The 18801-nt window shown below is 42.2% G+C and overlaps 1 pseudogene across 1 annotated transcript in view; it reads left to right on the forward strand.

Moving 5' to 3' along the window:
- The first annotated feature begins 5055 nt into the window (after positions 1–5055).
- The window catches only part of LOC308329884, a 34841-nt pseudogene continuing 21095 nt past the window's right edge, over positions 5056–18801 (forward strand). Inside the window, exon 1 of the transcript in view lies at positions 5056–5868. The product of the transcript in view is annotated as an uncharacterized misc_RNA (transcript). The remainder of the gene's footprint in view (positions 5869–18801) is intronic.

Genomic DNA, 18801 nt, shown 5'->3' on the forward strand with positions numbered 1-18801 from the left:
AGAATGAATCTTCATTATCTGACGACTCTTAATATTTGCATAAAGATGTAAGCAAACATGCATACATACATTTGCATTGCAATTTCTTTTGTATTTTTTGTGTGATACATTTGAATGTAAACCTAACGAGAGAGAGAGAGAGAGAGAGAGAGAGAGAGTGAGCGAGAGAGCGACACACAGACAGACAGACAGACAGACAACCTAACCTTTACTGTCAAAGGTGAAAGGACACCTGGAACTGATGTCATTGGTGGTGCTTTAAGAGTGGAGGCGGGGTCAGGGACATCAGTCTGCGTGCCTCTCGGACCTAGTGAGCCCAGGGCGCCCTGCGATGTGGACGAGAGCGATGGAGCGAAGAGGGGACGCAAACCAATAACTTGTTAGTGAAACGTACTCACAGCATTCACCCACGGATTATCACAGTACATTGTAATAATGAAAACCAAGACATTCCCTCTTCTTTTCACATTTCGGTCCGTGTTACTTCTGACTTTCACACTCCTACTCACAACCCTGTTGTCGCACTTCCAAACATCAATCATTCATCAAATTTAGAGGCCCTCGTTTATGGAATTCCCTATGGATGCTTCACTTAAGTCCTCATTATCCTTGCCAATATGCAAGAAGCATCTAAAGAAATATCTTAGATATATAATATCGTAGATTACATGATTTAGTTTGATGTGTTATATTTTCTTTTGTGTTTTTTGTTTGTTTGTTGTATTGTTTATTTCCCCTTTTTGTGCAGTCTGTGTTTTTATTTCTTTATTCCATACAGGAAAGGATTCCAATTTCCTTACATTGTATTTTTGTTGTATTGTCAATTTTTTATACTATGTGCTAAATAAATAAACCGAAAAAGATTATGTCATGCGATGACAGGCAGCTCAATTGACCCTGCAGGATTAATAAAAGGTCCACCTACTGTACACTATGGTCACCCATCTGTTTATTATTTCACGTCACCACTTAAAACTCTTTCAGTGCCACCTGGTGGTCACCAGTTTAGGCTCTGATTTAGGCTCTATTATGCATGTAATATGCATGTCATCACCTGTACACCATTTACACAATTTTCAAAATATGGATGAAAATTTAAAAAACAACGCCCGTGGCATCCATTACAAAGACGTCAATTAGACGTCTTGACGTTTTTGGCTACTAAACAATTTTAACCTTGGATCCAATTCCATTGAGACGAAACTAACCTGAACTGTCTGAGATGAAAAGACAACAGGAACCGATGTCTTCTTTGGCTTTTCAAATGCAGAGGCTGCCGACGATGTCAAGGCAGGCTTAGGGCCTTCAGCGTCTGCCTGCGACGATGTCAAGGCAGGCTTAGGGCCTTCAGCGACCGCCTGAGTCTCTCTTGCACCACCAAGCAGATAACGCTGCAATGTGGACAGGAAAACAGGGCACTTGGACAAAGGCTCGAACAACGCCATACATTTTAACCCATTTAGGCCCGACGTCAAAATAAAAAAAACATTCATTCTGAAAGAATATATATATTCAAAGATTTGTGCCGCATTTTTACGACCTACAAGCTCGTAGCGCGCTATGAGCTTGTAGATCTGCTATCTTTCAATAGCTAAACTATAACATAATGCTTAGTTAAAACACCAAAAGGGGTTCCCACCCAAAATGGGTTAATTTAGATAGTTTTTTCTCAAATCACTTTAAATTTCTCAACTGTGCCATCAAAACAGTTTAAACAAACATCTAAATATGTAATATTTAAGAAATATGAATAGGCATCCCTTGATTGTCCTCGTACAAACTAAAGAATCACATTAAAAAAAGCATCAAGTTCTGGTTTGAAGCGTTGATTAATGTGCCAAATAAACTTAGACGCTGTCGTTTAGATCACATTCATTCACATCAAAACCAGAAACTAACCTTGACTTTTCCTGAGGAGAAAAGGCAAAACACAGGGGTTGAAGTCACTGTGGGTGGTCTTAGGGATGTGTCTGTGGATCCATCTGACCAAGTACCATGCTAGAAGTGAAAGGTGTTCAGCAAAAAGGGAGATATTGCGTGACCCATTAACACATAAAACATGCATCAAACACAGACAATCATCTGGCCAAACAACAATCAAAAAATAAAACGAAGGAAGGGTTGGCGCTTGTATCTTTCCACAGCTGTATCAAATTCACACATTTGAAGGTTTTTATTGCAGAGTTGGGCTGACATTTCAGAAATGCAAAGCGGTAAGGCTGCACTTTCACTGGTATATTCTTCACAATAACACATGAACGTGTTTTATTCTGTCTCTCTCTCAAAATTTAGAGTAGACAATGATTTTTTTACACCCTTTTCCTCCCCAATTGAATCGACAATTGATTCCTCCCCACACACAAACACACATGTCTGTGTTGTCACTGCTTTCATATCCGACTGGCTCCGACTGGCCCACCGGGAGGACGTAGCTCCTTCGTCCTACTCATTAGGCCGTAGAAGTACATCCAGTGACAATTATCACCCTCCCTCCCTCCCACCCCCAACCACGGGCCAAAAATGAAACACATTTGGATTCTTCCATCAAGTTGCAATTGAAAACTTTGCCATGGTCCGCAAGGATAGGAATAGACAGGGGGGCGGGGTCTGTATCTTTGTTAGGTTAGATTTAGATTTAAAGTTTAGACAGGACCTTGATGATGACAACCTAGAAGCCGTGTGGATTGATGTGTTACTCTCTAAGAGTAAACCGGTATTGATTGGCACTGTGTATAGACCTCCTGACCAGAGAAATTTTATTGAAATTCTTGAAAATGTTTGTACTAGTCATGATTTTTTAAACCACAAATCAATTTTATTGGGTGATGTAAATATTGATTTGAATAATAGGCTAGTAAAGGCCCGCTGTACAAAGATCTAAATCACTTTCTGAAAACGCATGATTTAACCCAACTGATTAGAGATCCCACTAGAGCAGTGGTAACCAACCTTTTCAAGCCCAAGAGCCCATTTTATTCCCAATTGTAAGCCAAGATCTACCACTAAAACGTGTTAGAAAAAACACTTGTTTTGTTGCTATTTCTGACAGGCTCAATGCATGTGCACACATCCACACAAAGACTAAAGCTTAAATTAGAATAAATACTTATAGTAAGTTATATTATCAATGTCAAATAATATTAAGACAAATTAGAAATAATTAGTATTATAAATATTTTGTTTCTCATTTCAATGAATATTCACATTGGCAGATGTTCAAATGACATAGGCATAACATGACCATATATATTTGCACAGATATGGTGACATACTCTCAGGGTCAGCCCACCTTTAATGAGACTGCTGTGACTGCACTTTATCTGCAAGCGTTTTGAAATCTGGTTCATATTTAGTGATTGCCAGTCTGAGGGTGTCATTAAGATGTGAGTCAGTCATACGAGTTCTAAACTTGGATTTTATTATTTTCATTTGTGAAAAGGCCATTTCACATAAGTACGTGGAACCAAAGTATAGGCATGCAGCTTCAGTGCACACGACACAATCAGGGGATACTTCTCTGCTCACAAGAGACCAAAATTCCTTCTCTTTAGCTCTGACCTGCAGGTGACAGTCACTTACTAATCCAATAATCTCCATTTAAATATCTGAAGTTAATGCAAACACATCCTGCATTTTATCGGACAGCAGTTCAATGACAGTAGGCTCAGTAAAGAGGAAAGGGTTTGATACAAAAGCAGCTACTTAATTGACTCATGCGTTGTACTTCAACAGGTTTTCATATTTCATATTTATCATATTTTTTGCTCTATGTGTGCGTGTGTACAGAAATCAAACTGTAGCATTGATTATTGTCACGGACAGAAGTCATTCTTTCCCTATGCATATGCCCTGGAGTGCACTCGGCTATTAGTTTGCGTTGCAGACTGGTATATTCAGAACGCGCCTTTAATTAAAAACCAAATGCAGCTGTGTATGTGGCTCTCAGCGTGCGATACCCCCCCTCACCTCTGTGCTGGAAATATAACGTCTGGGTTTCCGAGGCTACATCCATGCTGACGCAGTGACTGTCCTGTTTCTGGCTAAGCTTTACGCGCAGGGCACATGAACCTCTCCGTCTCCAGTCAGTGCTGGTTGTTGTTTATTTGCATGGCTCAGAAAATGAGTAACAAACTAAAATGAGAACGTTATCGAGTTGTTGGAGGAGGAGGAGGAGAATAATAATGTTATATTTCTTATTGTGTTCTCGGGCTGCTGTGCTGCGTACAGCTGCTGCTGCCAAAGATACCAAAGATTGGACAGTGCTACGCAACATGGAAGTAACACTGACTCGAAGCCGTTTATAAATCAGTCAGTGAAGTCAACTTTTCACCGCCGTTTAGTCGGTCATGAACGAACGAATCAAAATAACTAGTTCTTTTTGGTGAACGAAACCGATCCGGTCACTTCCGTGAACGATCCGTTCAAAATGCAAATGACGGGGAATCGCCCGGCTGCTCTTCTCATTCAGTCAGTGCGAGGCTGCGAGACGGAGCAGCCTGAAAGGCAAGCATTTGCATTCCAATGGGTCTGACACTTCGCGATCGACTCGAAAGGTTCCCGCGAGCTACCGGTAGCTCGCGAACCCCCGGTTGGTGACTCCTGCACTAGAGTAACTGAACATAGTGAAACCGTTATTGACCTTATAATGCGCATGCGTGAGCGTCTGTGGCTGTCAGTGAGAAGCTCTCTCACAGAGTGACTTTTTATCGTTATTTTAACAACTTTCTACTAACTCTTTTAACACCAAACTTTGGATACCAGCCAAGTGATCCACGGCCTCCATACCAACACGGGATATCGGTAATCGGTACTTTTGATTACACGTTTCGAACTATGCTCTGTTAGCTGGCGGTGGCTCGCCTTTAGCCATGGTGCCTGTCTAGCAGACATAGCGTTTGTATTAATCGGCACTTTTTGATCACAAACATCTTCGAACTGCTCTCTGTTAGCTGGCGGTGGCTCGTCTTTAGCCATGGTGCTTGTTTAGCAGAGTTTGCTGTGGCTGACATCTAGCCGAAGATAAGTTCTACTACGAGTCCTGCTATGGCTCCCACAATGACAGAATTTGACTCGGTGAAGACGGAGCTCCACTCCCTCACTGACCTCCTCAATGAACTCCTACAGCGGCAAGCACAACTCCAGGACCGTTTGGCCATTATGGAACTCCCGGGTGGTGGCGCTCCGGGTGCCGGCGTTGTCCCGCTGGTGCTCGGCGAGGCTGCCCCTGTGGAATCCCCGGTCGGCGGCGCTCTAAATGGCGGTGCTATGCAGCAGTCTCCTGGAGCTGGAGTGACACGCTCCTGGGTCTCGGTGGCCAAGGGAACACACCGGAGACAGTCAATGCCACTTTTTAGTCCATATGTTTCTGTTGATCGGAATATGGCCGATGGATTTCCATGCTCCAATTCCTATGCATCGCTGCAGGACCTGGCGGACACGCCAACTGGATGCCCACGAACAGACCTGAAGTCCCGTCCGAGAAAGCGCCGCGGCCACGATACTTCCTCCTCCGACTCCACCATCTGCTCTTCAATCCTCGCCTCTACCCCAAGAAAGGCTCGTCCTGGGGGCAAACGGCGGCGCCGAGCGTCGCCCAGTGTAGCCAAATCAGCTGAAAACACCGTCGAAATGACCCCCGTCCCCCCGCTCCTTGCCCTCCACCACCCCCCCAATGCAACTACTAGCTCTTCAGTTTCTAGTGCTATCGTTGACCCAGCTGAAACCAATGTTGACATGACCACCACTGGCCCACCCCCGGGCCGAATGTCAACAAATGCACATGTTCTCTCCCCCCTCCCCCCCAAGCTGTCAGTCTACACCGATGGGAACAGCCCCGTGCCAGAACTACTGATACTTGGCGATTCTCTTGTTAGATTTGCCAGACTGCCATGCGCCATTACTTACTGTCTAAGCGGTGGGAAGGTTGGCAACTTTATTGAACTCATCCCTATACTCTTGGACTGTCACCCCTCTGTTCACACTATCATCGTCCATACTGGGACAAATGATGTTATGGCCAGAAACTCAGCCAAACTCCATACAGACCTGGAAACCCTGTGTCTCACAGTTGAGAGCCTGGGAAAGCATTGCATTGTATCTGGTCCTTTCCCTAGCCTCTCTAAGAGTAGCGAACATTTCAGCCGTGTTTTTAATCTTCATCAGTGGTTGGAACATTTCTGTCTGGCTGCTGGCTATAATTATATTAGCAACTTCGACCACTTCTGGTTGAAGCAGTTCCTTTTAAAAAAAGATGGTCTGCATCTGAACCTGAAAGGCACTAAGCAGCTAATTGCAAACTTCATTCACTGCATCGCTTTTAAAGCAAATCCCCTTTGACGCAGTGACCCCTGTCATTCGCTCCCCTATCCCAACTCATATTCCTGTTCTTGCCCCCTTGCATTCAGACGATCATATTGCACCTACTTCAAATACAGTTTAATTTATTCATACAGCTTTTATCCCACAACTTATTTCTGTGCTAATAACTCCTAGACTTAATTCACATTGTTTAAAGCGTGCTATATCGACCTCAAATCTAGCTACAGTCCCCCTGAAAGCAAATCTCATTAAGGTAAATGAGTCCACTTTAAATGGCTGTCTTTGGAATCTACGGTCTATTACTTGTAAAGCCTTTATAGTGAACACCCTCATTGTTGCCCACAAAATAGATTTTATGTTTCTGGTTGAAACCTGGCAGGACACTGATGTTCATCTCATTGAGGCATGCCCCCCTGGCTATTCTTTCTGGAATTGCTGTAGGTCATCTGGTAAAGGTGGTGGGGGGCTGGCTGTTATTTATAAATCTGGTCATAAATGCACTCCTACTACTGTCGGCAACTTCACCTCCTTTGAGCTTTTTACTTTCACGACCTCCCATCCCACTGTCCTTTTTTGTCTGTTGTACCGCCCTCCAAACTCAAAGGGTGACTTTCTGTCAGAATTTGGTCAACTACTGTCCATCATCACTACCAATCATAATAGAGCAGTATTTCTAGGCGATCTAAATATTCACGTGGACTCTCAGGACAACAAATTTGCCTCTGACTTCCTAGAACTCATTCACACCTTTGACTGTATTCAGCTTGTGCACGGCCCTACTCATGATCATGGCCATACCCTAGACTTAGTCATTTCCTATGGACTTCAACCAGAAAATCTCCAGACCATTGCCATGCACGTCTCCGACCATGCTGCAATTCATTTCAACATTCCCTCAGCGCCCACGGCCTCCACCCCTAGAGCCCCCCGTTACTTTAGACCCATTACTCCACAGACCATGGTGAACTTCTGCGACACCTATCATGCTTCTCGGCAGCTTGATCCGCTTAACTCATCATGTTCTGTTGATGAGCTGACTAACAAATTCATGCAACATTGCACTGCTTCTCTAGATGTTGTAGCCCCACTTAAGCTCTCAAAACCCTCACTCCTGTCAGCAAAACCTCTTCCTTGGGTAAATGACAGAGTCAGGTCCATAAGAAAGGCATGTCGAAAAGCTGAACGAAAATGGAAAGCCTCTAAAGTTCTTTCAAACCACATTGCCATGAAATCACTCTTAAAAGAGCTGAATAACACAGTAAAAGAAGAACGATCCAAATATTTTTCCCATCTAATCGCTTCTAATCCCCATAACCCTAAACTTCTATTTAGCACCATCAACTCTCTCATACGTCGTCCCTCAGACTCCAGTGAAATCATCTCCACTGAAAGATGTGATGCCTTCCAAACTTTCTTCATAGACAAGGTATCGAGTATTAGAGCCCAAATTATTCCCTCTCCGTGCACTTTACCACACAGGGAGGTAGGTCAAAAATTTAACTCCTTTCTTCCTGTTAATGAGCATGACCTGTTGAAAATAATTAACAGCATGAAATCCTCCTCTACCCCCGCAGATCCCCTACCCACCAAGTTTTTTAAAGAGGTTTCCCTCTTTTTATCCACAGACATTTTAGACATTTTTAATAAGTCACTTTCCTCCGGTATTGTCCCAACACATTTTAAGTCAGCCCTAGTACAACCTTTGTTGAAAAAATCAAACCTTGAGATTTCCAATCTTAACAATTTTAGACCAATCTCTAAGCTACCTTTCCTTTCAAAAGCACTAGAGAAAGTGGTTTACTCACAACTTTTAACCTTTATGAATAATAACTCACTTTTTGAAATGTTTCAGTCCGGTTTTAAAGCTAATCACAGTACAGAAACTGCACTTCTGAAAGTTCTGAATGACATTAGAATGAACTCGGATGTGGGCTGTTGCACGGTATTGATGCTGCTGGACCTTTCGGCTGCATTTGACACTATTGACCACAATATTTTAATAGACAGGTTAGAAAACTGGGTAGGTGTAACTGGGACTGCACTCGATTGGTTTAGGTCCTACCTGAGTGACAGAACCTTCTCAGTCTCACTTGGGAATGCGTCATCTGGCCCCGCTGGCATCACGTGCGGGGTCCCCCAAGGGTCGATCCTTGGTCCACTTTTATTTTGTATTTATCTACTTCCTTTAGGCATAGTTATTAGGAATTTTAATGTATCTTTCCATTTTTATGCTGACGATACTCAAATTTATTTTTGCATAGATCCCTCGGACCCAGCCACAGTTTCTCCAGTTTCTCCAGTTTCCCCTTTGATTGACTGCCTTACTGCCATAAAATCTTGGATGTCAAATAACTTTCTCATGTTAAATAACCAGAAAACCGAAATAGTTGTATTTGGACCAAAATCCCACAGAGAAAATCAAATCCAGCTTTTAAATTCACATGGCTTACAGTGCTCCCCTGAGGCTAGAAATCTGGGAGTTTTATTTGATTCTGATTTAAACTTCTCAAAGCACTTCACCAACATCACGAAAACAGCCATCTACCAAATCAGGAATATTGCAAAAATCAGATCATTTCTTTCATTCAGCGATGCACAAACCCTTATTCATGCCTTTGTCACAAACCATCTGGACTACTGCAATTCTCTTTTTTCTGGACTCCCAAAGAAATCCATCAATCGCCTTCAACTAGTTCAAAACACAGCAGCCAGAGTTCTCACAAAGACCAGGAGATATGACCATATTACTCCTGTTCTCGCCTCACTGCATTGGCTACCAGTCATGTACAGAATTGATTTTAAAATTAACTTGTTTGTTTTTAAATCACTAAATGGACTAGCACCTACTTACATCTCCGACCTCTTGTCCCCGCACATACCTTCCCGTAACCTCAGATCAGCAGACAAACTCTTACTCAACCCCCCCAACACAAAACTGGTGACGCAAGGCGGCAGAGCCTTTGCTGCTAGGGCTCCACTGCTGTGGAACCAACTACCCCTGGAACTCAGACAGACCACTTCAGTGTCCACTTTTAAAAAACTCTTAAAAACCCACTATTATTTAAAGGCTTTTAATGAGTTTGAATGAACAGTCCCAGTCTCTTTTTATCTCTTATTTTTTGTATTGTGTATTTGACTAATTTTCATTGTTGATTTTAATTGCCTTTGTGTATTGTATGTGAAGCACTTTGTAAACTTGTTTTTGAAAAGTGCTATACAAATAAAGTTATTATTATTATTATTATAATGGTTTCGGATAAACACAAAATCATTCACACTGGAGTCATTGTGTATGGTATTAGCGACCATTTTTTAACTTTCTGCACTAGAAAGGTCAAGAGGTCCCCCATAAATTGCCATAAGTCTATAAAGAGTAGAAACCTTAAAGGTTATGAGAGTACCCCATTTATTGACAAGCTCAAGAACAAAGACTGGACCACCATCACAAATTGTTGTGATGTAGATGTAGCATGGGAACGTTTTCACAAGATATTCCTACATGAGCTTGACAATGCTGCTCCTTTAAAGGAGACTAGGACTAAACAGAGAACCCAAACAAAATATTTTGAATACCATACCATTTTTATTATATGTCAATGATATGAAGTCAGCCGTTGACTGCAACTTACTTCTTTTTGCGGATGATTCAGCACTGGTAGTCTCTCATAAGGAGAAAACAGAGGTCGAAAAGCTACTTAGTGCTGAACTCCTTAAAGTCAGTGTCTGGCTATCAGACAACAAACTGTCTCTTCATCTTGGTAAAACTGAGTCCATTCTCTTTGGGTCAAATTACAAACTGAACTCCTTTAAAATAGTGGTGGGGGACTTGGAAGTGGCAGCCAAGGAATCCATTACTTACCTGGGGTGCATTTTGGACAATAAGCTTTCAGGAGAAAATATGGCACAAAAAGTAGTTTCAAAGGTAAGCCAAAGAACAACATTTTTAGCTAGAATATCTAGCCTTTTAGATACAAACACCCTAAAGATCCTGGCTGGGGCTCTTGTACATTGTCAATTTGACTATGCCTGTACATCTTGGTATACTGGAATTTCTATGACCCTCAAGAAGAAACTCCAGACCTCTCAAAATAAATTGGTTAGAGTGATCCTGAAGTTGCATCCTAGAACTCACCTTCTCCATGCCCACTTCACCAGTCTGGGGTGGCTTAAAGTAGAGGAGAGAGTATCCCAATTTAAAATGTGTCTAGTTCACAGAATTAGAAATAATGTAGCACCCAAATATTTCAGTGACTATTTTTCAACGGTTAGTGATACTCACAGGCACTATACACCAGAGGGAGCCCTACTGATTTTAAACCCTGCCTTTTTCATAACAATATGCCCACATTACAAGCAGAGCGCGCATCTATATAAGAAATACAGTTTTATCGATGTAGATATATTCTGGATCCCTTTTTAGTTTTTTAAAGAAAAATAAATCATTGATATGTGATGAAAAAAAGGTATATAAACTGAATTAAAATATGTTATACAGTATAATTATTCTGTAAATGTGGAATCTCAATATCTCTGTGAAGGAACGTTTGAAATGTCTAATTATTAGGTGTAACTATTTGCTACCTATCTACTTTATGCATGTAAACACCTAGTATTATTAAGTATGGTTCAAGTTTCTATCTATATAAGAAATACAGTTTTATCGATGTAGATATATTCTAGATCCCTTTTTAGTTTTTCAAAGAAAAATAAATCATTGATATGTGATGAAAAAAAGGTATATAAACTGAATTCAAATATATTATACAGTATCATTATTTTATTAATTATTGTAAATTGTCAATTGTTTTAAATGTATTTCATCTTGGACTATAGTGATATTAATACTAAATCATGATCAAATCAAATCAAAATCAAATCAAATTTTATTTATAGAGCACATTTTCAAAGACCAGGAGGCCAACCAAAGTGCTGTCTAGGAAACATGACACAAGTAACATAGTAAAACAAAATCAAAGCAACACAAAAAGTACACAGGTTACATTACAAAATCAAAGCAACACAAAAAGTACACAGGTTAATTAGGTCAAACATTGAAAGCCAGGGAGAAGAAATGGGTTTTTAGTAAAGACTTAAAGGCCTCTAAGGAGGGAGCAGACTTAATATGAGGGGGCAGACAGTTCCAGAGTTTGGGGCCAGCCACCGAAAAGGCACGGTCACCTCTGGACCTGAGATTGGAATTGGGCACAGTCAGGAGCCGCTGGTCAGCTGACCTCAGGGCCCTGGATGGGGTGTAAGGGACCATGAGTGACGATAAATACAGGGGAGCCAAACCGTTTAGAGATTTAAAAACAAATAATAAAATCTTAAAATCAATTTTAAATTTAACAGGAAGCCAGTGGAGGGAGGCAAGAACGGGAGTGATATGATCACGCTTCCTCGTACCAGTGAGTAGGCGCGCGGCGGCATTTTGGACAAGCTGCAGACGTCTGAGGGTGGAGTGGTCCATGCCTACATATAGCGCATTGCAGTAATCGAGCCGCGATGAGATAAAGGCGTGGATAACTCTTTGAAGGTCAGGTTGGGAAAGGTAGCCCTTGATCCTGGCCACTAGCCTAAGTTGATAAAAACTTGCTTTGACCACGGAGCTAATCTGTTTATCAAATTTAAGGTTGTTGATTTTTCACAGATGAGTGGATATTAGCACAGAGGGGTCCCAAGGTGGCAAGGGACGGGGCTGACTGTTGGCCAAAAATGATAACCTCTGTCTTACTTTCGTTGAGGGTGAGAAAGTTATTTAGCATCCAACTTTTGATGTCGGAGATGCAATCGAGGAGTGGCTGGAAGGGGTCTGTGAGCAGACTATTGGTGTTAAGAGGTAGATAGAGCTGCACATCATCCGCATAGAAATGAAAAGAGACATTATGTTTCTTGATAATGCTTCCTAGGGGCAGCATATATAATAAAAATAAAATGGGGCTTAAGATAGAGCCCTGGGGAACTCCGCAGGACAGGGGGGCGGTGCGTGAGGAGTATTCCCCGAGCCTGACAGCAAGACTCCTGTCAGTCAGGTAGGATCTAAACCACAGTAGAGCCGTACCAGTGATGCCTACATAATGCTCTAACCTGGAGAGCAGGATGCTGTGATCCACGGTATCAAAAGCGGCAGTCAGGTCCAAGAGGACCAGGGCGGCCGGACTACCTGAGTCAGCGGTTAAACTCAGGTCGTTAAAAACTCTGAGTAGGGCCGTTTCGGTGCTATGACCAGGTTTAAATCCAGACTGAAATGTATCATGGATACCATGAATAGTTAAAAATGCTTGAAGCTGTATGTAAACTACTTTTTCTAAAACTTTTGATAAAAATGGGAGCTGGGAAATAGGTCGGAAATTAGCGAGGACGGAGGGGTCTAAATTATTCTTTTTAAGAAGAGGTTTGATAGTGGCGTGTTTAAAATTAGCCGGGACTGTACCCAACTTCAGGCAGGAGTTTATGATTAAAATAATGGTGGGGCCAACAGAACTGAAGACATCTTTCAATAAAGATGAGGGGATGCTGTCCGAGGGGCTATTAGTTGGTCGCAGAGCATTGACAATATCAGTGAGTGCGGTTAGGGAGACAGGCTTGAAATTAGTGAGGGTAGCAGTGGGAGTGGATAGGGCCGGCACCAGGGAAGGTGAGTGGGCAGATCTGAGTGTAGTCATTTTATCTAGAAAGAAGTTAAGGAAGTTGTCACAGAGAGTAAGTGAGGGCACAACCGGGGATGTATCACAGGGATTTATGATGGAGTTAAGGACATTGAAGAGGACCTGTGGCTTGTTACTGTTTTTAGACACAAGGTTGGAAATATAGTCCTTTTTTGCAGCTACAGCAGCTTTCTGGTAGTCCCTGAGGCAGTCGCGAAGAATCTCTAATGAGACATGAAGTCTATCTTTTTGCCATTTCCTCTCAGCGCGTCTACAGGCTGAGATCACGGGTGTTAACATTAAGCCATGGCTCAGAGAGTGCTTTTGTGCTTTTAATTTTGAGCTTAAAGGGCGCAACGGAATCCAGAGTGCTAGTGCATGTATGGTTAAACATGGAGAGGAGTTCCTCCGCACTCAGAGTGCTAGTGTGATCAAGGGCCCAAATTGCTGAATTGTTAAAAATGCGGGAGAAATGAGGAGCAGTGGCAGAAGTGATAGTGCGCTGACGACGGGCAGGGGCAGCAGATTTGATTTTGGAACAGGGAATAATGGCAGTGAAAAGGATGGGGAAATGATCAGAGATACAAAAGGACGTGCAAATGTCAGTGACAGTGATAGATAGACCATGAGACAAGATAAGATCAAGGGTGTGCCCCTTATCATGGGTAGGACCGGTAACTGATTGTGTTAGGTTAAAAGCATCGAGAAGATTAAGAAAGTCCTTTACTAGGGGTTTAGATTCACAACAGACATGCACATTAAAATCAGCAGAGATCACAATATGATCATAGTTGACCATGACTTCCGATAGGAAGTCACCAAATTCCTGGATGAAACCTGCATTGTATTTTGGAGGGCGATAGATCACAGCACAGAATACATGAGAGGACAGATTTATCCGGAATTGCTGGAGCTCAAAACTGGGGTAACGACGGGCAGGTTCAATCAGTTGACAATCTAAATTTGAATTAAAAACTGTCGCTAGGCCCCCACCAGTGCTAGTGGTTCGAGGGGAACTGAAAAAGGAACAGTCAGAGGGGAGGAGTTCTGAAAATGCTGAGAGGTCACCTACAGGCTGCCAGGTCTCTGTAAGGAACATAAGGTCCAATTTGTGGGACATAAAAAAGTCCTTCAGGATGAAAGTTTTATTGATCATGGACCTGACATTTAATAGAGCCATACTAATTTTTTGTTCGGCCTTGGGTGGAGCACATGCACGCTTCAGTGGACGGAGGTAACGGTGGTTAATATTATGTCTAGGTAGGGGGAGTGGCACTGAAGGCAGTATATGATTTATATTGCCAGTTGTTGTTGAGATAGTAGATATATGGGTATCATTATTTCTATTTCTATTTGATGATGGTGATGATGACGATGATGATGTGACAGTTATTCAATTTGAGAGAGTTTTTGCACGCTTTGACATAAAAATATTTAACTGTCTATGTGTTATTATTGTTTTAATATTTAGTGTGATAATTGTTGTGTTACAAACTGCAACTGTAAGTGTGGATGTTGGTCCAAGCCCAATGGAAATGAGGCTGGGAATTGAGGCGGAACTATTGGTATTGGAGCTGGGACCAGGGGGACGTCAATCCGTGACGGAAATCACAGAAGTGTCAGGACTGGACTGTGTTGTTGTTGTTGTTGTTATTGTCGAGTAGGGTGAATGATGATGGCGGAGGCTAACAGTTATATTTGTGGCCATGCAGTGCTTGACTTCCCCGGCTGCTCGGGTGTAAACCGTCTTTGTAGAAAAAAGAAGCACGGTGCAAAAAAAGATTGAAGTTGTCGATGTAACCTATATCATACGTGCGACAGAGACGCTGCAGCCAGGCACTCATGCTGGCGAGTCTAGTGAACTGCTCATCACTACGGCCAAAAGTTGGGATGGGGCCGGAGAGGAAGAATGGCATTTTAGAGCTGCGTAGAAGATCAATCAAATGAAGAAATTCATCTTTTGTCAACTCCGATTGGTGGAGGGCTGTGTTATTGGTTCCGACATGGACTATAACACGTTTAATGGTGGATGGGAGAGACGGCAGCAGTTCTTGGAGCGCTTTGGTGATTGTTTTTATCGTGGCACCGGGGATGCAGACTGTAGAAACATCAGAGTAATATGTGTCTCTAACTTCAATTTCTGTAATAATACTTTCAAATACATATACTATATAGAGTATGTATATAGAGTATGTAGTTGTAAGTTGATTAGCGGTATACTGTGGTTACTTTGCGCCAAAATGTGACAGCTGTCCCGCCGTTTGATGCGTATGCAAGAAAAACAGCAAATCTGTGCCTGGTTTGCTTGGACCAGATTACACAAATGGCCATATTTCTTACGTCATCATTGAGAGCTAGTCATACATATACACACCACGTACTCTGGTCCCAGCAGATCCGGCACAATTCGCTATTTTATTTTACTGATTACCGGTATGTATATAGTATACGTATGACTAGCTCTAAATGATGACGTAAGACATATGGTCATTTATGTATTCTGATCCCAGCAAACCAGGCACAGATTTGCTGTTTTTTTTGCATACACATCAAATGGCGGGACAGCTGTCACATTTGTGGCCGGGCGAAATGATTACTTGCGCACTCTGCTTGCGCAAGTAAATAGTCATGATGATAGTTCAGAGATTGATGTTTATGCTTTGACGATATCACATATATTCTTGACTCGAGTTCTGAGTTGTCGAAGGCCTGACCAAATAACTCTCCACTTCTCAATACATACACATGGTGAGAGGGAACTCCTGTCTGTGTTTAACTTTTAAGCATTATGTCATGCTTTAGCTATTTTTGAAAAATCGTGAAAATGTGGTGAAAATCTTTGAATATATATTATTTCTATTATATTTATAGTATTTATATTTATAGACTACATGACAACCAGGAATAGTCTGGTGACCACCGGAGAGACGGGTGGCAATCGGAAAGTAGACGGCACCCGGGAGCAGTATGAGTTGGCGCCCCATCCTGTGTCTTCCGTGAGGAAGAAGCCCAACAAACCCACGGTGAGGCCTTTAGGAGGGCTATTCAAGCCTCAAGCGGAGCCTGCGTCACCACCAAGGGCAAGGTGGAGCCTGCGGAACCGTTGCGGCTTGAGAATCCACCACTCCTGAATAAAGTGCCTGGTGCTGGGAGTCTGGTGCAACGCACAGGACCTGACCTGGTGAGAGCAGGAGTGGACCTGATGAGACGTAGGAGGGGCCCGGACAGGAGTCAACCCACAGAGCCTAGTCCTTCCACGCGCCAGAATGGTACCTCCCAGTCCCGGCAGAGTAGTTCAGGAGGAACGGATTGTGTGGCCCTGGTTTTTCCCTAATGGGACTGATCGAGGGTAGCTACTGGGACGTAAGTCGGGACTTGATCACCCCGGCTTGGTCACCTGAGTGAGGGGTATGATGTTGGGAGACCCGAAACCCAGATGACCTCGGGATACATCACTGAGGATACGTCCCAGGTGCATCCATGTATGTATTTTGTTTTAGAGCGAATGATTTTAACTCAAATCTTTGCTTCTGGGGGTGTCCACTGGAACAACATATTTTCAGATGGGGGTCAGCCAATTACATATAATCTTGGGGGTCCTTGACATGAAAATGTTTGAGAACCACTGACATAGAAACATTGTTTTTTCTAGAAAACTGTCAGGATTTAGAAGAATTTGTAGAATCGTCCTCAGGTCTAAATCACCCTGGGCAAGACCTACGCTGAAAAGACTCAGCGGAAGTGCAGGATTTTAGCGGAAGTATCGCAGAAGGAAATTACGTTGATGCTTTACAAATCAGTTTACATTCTCCGCAAATGAAACAAGTGTCTCCGCAAATGAAACAAGCCGGATACGAAACAATATCGTATCCGGGGGAAATACATCTGACGGATATTCCGGAGGATACAACCGCCGATAGCTTCTCTGCCTTAGGTTGTGACCAGGCTTTTCTTTTCGCAGATAAGTAAGCCTGGGACCGAGGCTTGGTATAAATGGGTTGACCATACGAACCCAGCTATAGCAGCGGTTCCCAAACTTTTTCATACTACAATATGTTAACCTTTCCTCTTTTTTTAAGGGACCAAGAAGTCACGAAGTGACTTTGGTCACTTATTGTTTTTGTGTTTATTAAGGGACCAAGAAGTCACAAAGTGACTTTGGTTACTGGTTTTTGTGTTTATTTTTCTTATCAGTTCTGACTGAACCGTGCAGTTGGTTTTCATGAAACGCGGGAATCTGCCAAATGGTGACTATGCGAAGCCCATGACCATTGGCCAAAGGGTGGCGCTATAGCACTCAATTGAAAATGCAAACTTTGAACGTGCATATCTCATGAACTGTTTGACCATTGGTAATGGTCACCACTTGTGAGCTATGGCAATTTCCCGGTGGATTTCCCTGTCCTTTTTGTTGAGTTTTCAAACTGACCAAAACTAAAATATTAATATCTAATATCTAAATTTGCACCTAGGGCTAGGGACGAACGGACAACTTCAGGGTGCTGGGTGGAGCAGGCTGAAACACACTCTAACGCGGACTCTGCTGCACGCGTTCCGAAGGGCCACTTCACAACTTACCTGTTCGAGTAGAGTTGTATACAGTGCCAAATCTGTATCCATATCTCCCTTACTCACACTAGGGTTTTCAACAACTAGTCGACTAGCTACTATAAACACTAGTCGAGTCAGTACACTGTACACACTCTGCAGTAGTCAAACTAGTCGAGGATTTATTTTTTAATTATGATTTCAATTATGAATCATTGTTTTTAACAACAATACAAATTACGCTAGTTTTGTGGATTCATTTACATTTAATGCGTGCAGTGACCCCCACCAAATTACCGGAACAACTTAATATTCACCAACACCGGAGCAAAACTCCCATGACGTGACCCGGGCAATCAATTAATACAGTCGCAATCACTATATTATATTATATATATATATATATATATATATATATATATATATATATATATATATATATATATATATATATATATCATACAACTTAAGTTTAAAAAAAATAAATAACTATCTCTTTAATACAGCCACAAGTAACTGTCATCAAACAATCATATAGTCAATATGTTCAGGTGTGCCTTGGGGCGCTCAAATATCAGACATGACACTTTAAATCACACCCAGCCTCATTTCTGTTATTATTTGAGTTATTTGGTTACAGTCCATTTATACTACAGTATTTGGCTCCACCTATGTGCATCTTATGTGATCTTATGTGAAGTGTATCGGAAATCGGGGCCGATCATGCCATTTTTAAATGATTGGATCGGGAGCACAAAAATGTGATTGGGACATCCCTAGTATCAATATGATATCCATATCATGATATTAGACTGGATATTGTCCGTGATTTGGGATATTGTACTATTGTTATATGGCATATGAGTTGCATAAAAATATAATTTTCGGATGGGGAAAAATCGGTATCGGCAGATTCTCAAAATTAAAATGATCGGAATCGGATTGGGGCAAAAAAGTGTGATCGGGACATCCCTATCCATAATGTTGAAAAGCCCAAGGCAGAAGACCTTCAACTCTTACTAAATGTTGCTCAACAGAGAGATGATGATGTTTATAAAACTGTGGCTCTATATAAATATACAGACAATATGCTGCAGTAATGAGCAAGGGTAGATACCCTCACAAAAACATGCAGTAATCCTGGTCTCTAAAACTACCTCCTCCTGGCCAGCCAGGGCGCCTGATGGAGGGGAAAGGAACTGGTCGGAATAACGTGTCCCTTCCACGCGCTACGTCCGGCTGGGGAAATTCCCCTCTGTCAGGTGAAAAGTAGCAGCTTGGACTCCTCATG

This window comes from Protomyctophum bolini (genome assembly GCF_963924005.1).
Source record: "Protomyctophum bolini genome assembly, chromosome: 15".
NCBI classification, from domain to species: domain Eukaryota; kingdom Metazoa; phylum Chordata; class Actinopteri; order Myctophiformes; family Myctophidae; genus Protomyctophum; species Protomyctophum bolini.